The sequence below is a fragment of the Astatotilapia calliptera genome, chromosome 8, assembly GCF_964374335.1.
Source record: "Astatotilapia calliptera chromosome 8, fAstCal68.1, whole genome shotgun sequence".
Classification (NCBI taxonomy): domain Eukaryota; kingdom Metazoa; phylum Chordata; class Actinopteri; order Cichliformes; family Cichlidae; genus Astatotilapia; species Astatotilapia calliptera.
The window spans coordinates 14,011,917-14,018,767 of record NC_137429.1 but is presented as its reverse complement, the minus strand read 5'-3'; the positions used below and the strand labels follow the sequence as shown (position 1 = coordinate 14,018,767).

General features: G+C 38.8%; 1 long non-coding RNA gene across 1 annotated transcript; it reads left to right on the top strand.

Annotated features, from left to right (window-relative positions):
- The first annotated feature begins 5,471 nt into the window (after nucleotides 1–5,471).
- On the top strand, nucleotides 5,472–6,128 carry LOC113013587 (uncharacterized). Its single transcript, XR_003270843.2, has 3 exons — nucleotides 5,472–5,624; nucleotides 5,699–5,892; nucleotides 5,983–6,128. It is a non-coding gene; the product is annotated as an uncharacterized LOC113013587 (long non-coding RNA).
- Nucleotides 6,129–6,851: the final 723 nt, after the last annotated feature.

The window sequence follows — 6,851 nt, the reverse complement described above, 5'->3', positions numbered from 1 at the left end:
ATCTAAAGAATAGCCGGAGAATTCCTGCTAAATGGGAGGTCCAGGTTTTCTCGGTTTTTAAAAAACTTTTGTGATATACAACAAAAGCGAGTGGGATTAGAGCTTTTAAAATTTTTATTTTATTTTTTAATGAGGTTTTGCTTGTGACATTAAGAACATAACACGCAGGAACTGTTAACGAGTATACAAGTTAAAAAGGCAAATTGAAAGCATGTCATAGCCAAATCCATGCCATTCAAGCTACTGTTAGTCATCCCATAACCCAACAGAGAAAGAAAGCTTTTTTAGTGTGTTGTTGAACTTCTGCATCATGCTCTCAGTTGATAGTCTATCAGTGGCGAGTGTAAAAAGCCCTTACGTATTGGTGACAGGTAAGAGGTGAAGATCAGCAGCAGCACCTGCAAGAGTGCAGAAAAAAAAAAATCAAAAGCGCTGTCCATGGTGCTGATTCTTAAAAAAAAAGTGACCAGCAAATAATCAACCAACCATTATCAGTAAATAAGCTATAATAAGACAATGCACAGTCTCAAGTGCTGTTTCTTCTTAATTTGACTTATAATATTATATTTTAATGATGTATGCATGATTAAATAACAACATCAGCGTTATGGTACCACAATAAATACAGTAATATCACTCAAGGCATCAAAGTTCATTATAAATACATCTTAGAAACATGATGTGAAGTAATCTTATCATTGGGGTGTAGCAGGCAGACAATATTACATGTGTAGGAGTAATTAAATCATCTGTCCCCAACTGCAAACACCACATCATCATCTATTCTATATTGTTGAGGCAGCCGAGTCATAAGCCTACAAATGGGATCAGCTGTTCTCAGCTGTTGTTGCCAAACGCAGTGGACCTCCAACATTGCTGCCAGTGGGCACATTGCATCGTTCAGTTCCAAGGCCTCCTCTTTACCCCGAAATGAGAGGGCGGAGAGGTGTAACCCAGCTGGGGACAGTTGCACATGCTCTGTGATTTCAGTTTGAATGTGTCAACAGCGATATGTTTTGCCCATAGTGAAATTCACTTCTGTTTACATTGCAACTCTATGACTTTTGCCAGGGTGGATGGATCTTTATTCCCTTTGAGTATATATGCATTTCCAGCAAAACACTGGCTGAATAGCGAAGGGAATGGAACTCAACTGTGGTTCTTGTCTCATCTGGCACTTTCTGGGTATATGTTCCTATTATCTTATTTCCAATAAGTTCAAAAAAGAAAACAGAATCACAGTACTGCTAATAGGATTTCTCACTGTTTTCTTAGTATCATTAGATACTAGTACAAAGCACAGACCATTGATGTTTCAGTCATTAAAACCAGCAGGATGTTGTTGTTTTTTTAAAATACTAAATACTTTTAAAAATCCATACACTTTTGTTATGTTATTAATTCATGCATTGGCTTTGCTGCGCTGTTAAACAGTCAGGGACATAAAGAGCAAATTGATTGCAATGTAGCAAACATTATCCTGTGTTTTTCTTTAAACACAATTTACAGGAATTTTGCTTTTTGCATGCAGTGTTTATGAGAGTGTCCTTCACACATAAATCCTTAAACAGCCAATACTTTGATTCGCTTCCCTTGATTAGCCACCAGTTACTTAGCTGCTAACGCTAAGCCGACCTTCAATGACTTATTGACGAAAGCTCTATCTGCAACTATTTTGTGTCTTACTCAAAGGGTGGCCGTGTCTCTGGGGAGCGTAATCACTGGATGGTAAATCTTTGGAGAGAAGCAACTGCATTTCCTTGAGGTAATATTAGGCTCTCCATTCTGTCCCTTTGTATTGCTGCCTTTATCCTACCCAATGGTTGATTTGAAGAAACAATTTCCAAGACAATAATTTCTTTTGATACCAACGGACTTTAAAATCAACCAATTTCCAGAGTCAGGATTACAAAGGAGCATGTTAAACATGTCTTTTTCCACAGATTTGTTTCCAAGAATGCAACCTCATGTCGTGTGTATGTCAAAGTTTACCATGAAGAAAACAACATTACTGTTGAAAGCACAACAATCAATCCTAAATACCATTAATTCAAGCTGGAGGACAGCACCACACAAATATGTTCGCAGTTCACATCTCCCCTGTGAGAATAATTTGGGAAACACTAGCATTATGTTTTATTCAAACCCTGCTTAATAATACACGAGATATTGCATGATTTGGTTGTGTGATTCAGTGTGTGTGTGTGTGTTTCATGGATTTTCTTAATTGGCTAGAGAATGTAGCCTCGTGACCACTGTGACTGTGATACTGGAGATATAATGAGAAAAACTCATGGACTGAAGTGTAAGGCAGATTGGTGCTCAATGAAACTAGACTGATCCAGTTTTCAAAATCTGCTGTTTGATTCAGGCTGGTTTGAACTGTGGAAATGCTGGACAACATGCCTTCAAAGAGTCCAAGAGCTGAGCTGTCTGCCTCGCCAAATATACATTGTTGAACAGTCATTCAAAGTCTTTCAAGCCAGGAAGTGACTGCGTTCACAGTATGTCAGTATGATTTGTATTTCACAACTGCCATTTGTGGCGAACCACCTACGCTTTAAAGTACCTGTGACCGCTTTCTATTTTCATGATAGTGTATATCTACAATTATTGTACTAAGACATGTCAGTTGGATTGTGAGTAGATTTATAGTTTTATGATCAAACTGTTGAGGACTTATAATATAAAAGGCACCATGAAGAGAAACAATGATGATGTATTATGGTGATGTTGAATGCTAATGAGTTGTTGAATATGACCAAAATATGAAACATGAAAAACAAAGTGGATTTCTTTCTTTCTTTCTTTCTTTCTTTCTTTCTTTCTTTCTTTCTTTCTTTCTTGTCACATTGCAATTTATTCTAACTTTTGCTTAACACTACAAAGAGTCTATAGCTATATATGTAACAGCACGACAGTGCTGTGCCTCTAATGACACTTCTAACAGGCTACTATTAGCTGTTACTCACCATATTGACTTAGTGTGTCGTTATTAAAACATTTGCAAATTTGCAACTAAAACAAAGGGCCACAGAGGCTGATGGGAATGCTATTAAGTTTAAAGATATTTGGTTATTGTTAACAAGACTTTGACAAAAGCCGAACAGTCACTCCAAATTAAACTAGGACAGTTGTTTCACGTTGTTACTAAACTGCGTTGCGAAAGAAGCATAATTAGCACTCAAAGCGGCATCTTTTTCATGAATTGCACCTTCATAACCTAACAGGAAAATGATGAAAATATATTTTTTCTCTGACACAAAATCAAATTGGTTTTGAAATGTTAAATGAAAGCTTATTTTCTTACAAGTTTCACACTTTTCATACGAGCAGTATTGTGACGCTAAATGTTGCTACCTTTCAGTGGCTTAAACCATCAAAGATTCTCTGTCTTTGTGCATCGCTAAGAAATGTCTCAGTGATACACTAAGAATATGCATCGTTCTAATAATTGCACAGACCTTTATGTAGGGAAGATACATAAAGCTTCTACTGGAGGGCTGCTGGTTTGCTGAATCAAAATGACATTTCACACATACAGTCGCCAACCTGATTCATAGTGAGTTTCAATGGCTGCCCCCGCCCGCCTGCCCACACACACACACACAAATCCCACCCCAGAGTGTGTCACCTGTCCTCCTACATTAGAGTCTGTCATGCTGCCCATAATACCACAGCAATCCACAGTGTGGTTTTAAACAGGAGAGGCATGAATGCGAGGCTTCCTGTTGCTATGTAAATTTACAGAAAGAATTCCACTTACTGGAAACGTCCTGTACAAATATGTCACACAATCAGTGACAAAGTCATAACTGCAGTTATGACTTTTTAATGCCATAATACTGTTCAAGATTAGATAAATTCTTTTTCTGCATCAACTGGAGTTTAGTGTGTGTCTGTTTTTTGTTTTAGTCCATGCAAACGGATCTTTTTTTCTAGACTTGTAACTCAGTCCCAGATGAGAATATGATATAGCAATAAAAACAATATAAACACAAAGACATCTGACTTATAACACTTATGAAAATATAAAAAATAACATCACTATGATGATGAGTATTGCTAAATGATGTCATGATTATTTCCACTTTTTGCTTTAGTTTGTTCAACAGTCCAAAACACATGCTGAGTTTACAAAAACAAGCCTACAAAGGCAGCAAATATTCACAGTTGGCTCTAAAACCAAAGAATGACCAGGATGATTAACTCTTTTTTGAAACAACTGGTGATTAATTAATATTTTCTAGTAATGATTAGTTAATCATTTATCCTCAGCTGACAATTATATTTATTATACCCTTATCCCAGCACTAAATCATTTTGTACAACTAAAATGCTAAAACATTCTCTCATGATTCACATACAGCCGGAGGAGCAATGAGATCTTTAAAACTCAACCCACAGTAATCAGCGTATTTCAAACCGTTACAGCCTCGGTGATCATCACCTCGTCAGCTGCGAGGAACGCTGCTGCTTTACATCTACAGCAGAAGACATTATTATTTACAATCATTCTCCTACGTGTCTCCTACACGACATCGGTTTGACGTAAAAGCACACATGCAGAGAGACCAGTAAAATATGAGTCATTCTTTTTCCACACTTGCAGTCTCAGATCGGCCATATTAAACACCGCTCACTGATGGAAGGATGAAACATTAAACAGAGTATTATTGATTAAAACCATGAGTATAATTTAATATGCAAGTGTGACTTTTTTCTTTTACCTTCTTGGTGCACAACTGAAAGAAAGACTGACTGACTGAATGTTGAGTTTGAGTTTGCTTTTTTTGTCAACAGCTTCTCTTGGCAGTATCTGAAGTGTACCTCAGTGTGCAAACCTGTGCTGTGTGAAAAAAACCTTGCAGAAGAGTTTCTGAAAAGCAGATTCACTGTAGAGAGGATTAGGATATATACATTCACTAACAGCTTTATTAGGTTAATCATGCCAGTACTGGGTTAGGCCTTCAAAGCTGCTTTAATTTTGGTGGCATAGACTCAACAAGTTGCTGGCAACAGTCCTCTGAGATTTCGGTCCATATTGACACGATAGCATCACACAGCTGCTGCTGATTTGTTGGCTGTACATCCATAGTGTGAATCTCCCATCCACCACATCCCAAAGGAGCTCCATTGGATTGAGATCTTGTGATTGTTGAGGCCATTTGAGTACAGGGAACTCATTGACATGTTCAAGAAATTGGTTTGACACCATTTCACCAATAGCAGCAGTCAGAACTGTTGATATCATGCAGGGCGGATCTACAGTTGTTGTTTACACCACATTTTCACCCTATCACCCAAAGGTTGCTTCAGAAATCGAGAATCATCAAACCAGGCGTCAATTTGAAGTCTTCCGTTCTGACAAGCGGTTCATTGAGTTCCTGTTGACTTCTTATGATCTCAAAGCAGCCTGACCATCTTCTTCTGACCTCTGATTGTCATGGTCTGTGGGAGTGTCCAGGGTTTTTCCACCTGTAGGCTGCCGGTCTCCACTCCAGCCATTTGGGGTGGAGCTTCCTACTTCTCACCTGGGCCTCATCTACAAGCATTCAGCAGGAGGAATTCTTAAACCAGAGCAACCGGCCACTCCTTGCCTGTTTATTATGTGCCTTCTGGTGGTAACTAAGCAGCTCTCTTCTGAAATTGTGTTATCTGACTTTTCCTCGTGTAACCTTGTCCTTCCTGTGTACAGAGGGTGTCGATTCCCGCAAATTGGACTCACCTGGAGTGAACTTTCATTCCTCTGCTCTGGAAATATCTGACTGCTTTTCCTGCCTGCTTGTCTGCCCTCCAGCCTGCCACTGCACACCGGATACTCTGGCTGCTGAACAGCCTCTGGATACTCCTACAGACTTCCCCTCCTCAGTGCTTTCTGAACCCGGACCTGTAAGTTAGGAGTGCAAACTCACCAGTAAACTCTCCTCTGTGATCTGCTCATTACCTCAAAACAATAACCACTTCTCCATCCTCTTGCAGAACCTTCCTCGTTCCTCGCTGCAACCCCCTGTGATTCTGTCCCTGGGATCCCCTTTCCAATACCAGTTGCCATTTTGTCCCCGCAACTATACCTAGCCCAGGTCCCCTCTCCCTTATAACTTTTGTGTTTTAATAAAAACTCTTTTCCAGTCTGTAGTGTGTCTGCAAACTGCTTGGTTTATGACACTGATATCATTGAGGCATTTTTAAACATTTTGTTTGGACTTCTTGTTTTTAATTCAGTTAGTTTCCAGAGTAGGTTTGCTCATCTTACTTCAGTTCTTATTGCTGTAGTTTCAGTTTAGTTTTTTAATATTAATGTACGGAGGGCATATGAGGAGGCAGGATTTAGGATCAATGGTATTTCAATAGAAACAGAACTTTCTGAAAGCAGTTGATTTACAGTCTTGAGGACATCAAAATTCTCAATGAACGTGTTATTTCACTATCAGGGGCCACATTGTCAATTACATTTGACAACATGTTATGTAAGAGAGTGGCAGATGGAATAAGCATGGATCTGAGGCTGCAGTTGGGAAACTCTGTGAGGACTGGTGGTGGCTCCCAGGCTGATCAGACACCCATATACTAATGAGGGGTGTCAGAACTTAGGAAGGGAAAGAGAAGATGGACAAAAATGAAGACAAACCACCTGTACTCCTGGAATGCTAATATAGTGTAAAAGGTCAGAATCTGAAATTCAGGTAAATTATTTCCAATAAAGTTTCAGCAGGAAAGCTGTGAGAACAAATTTAATCTAATAGTTACCAAAAATAAAGTGATTTTCTGTATAGTTATTGGAGTTAGTTTCACAAAAACACAAAAAAATTCTAGTATCATTTGAGTTATCTAAAATACTTCTTCCAAAG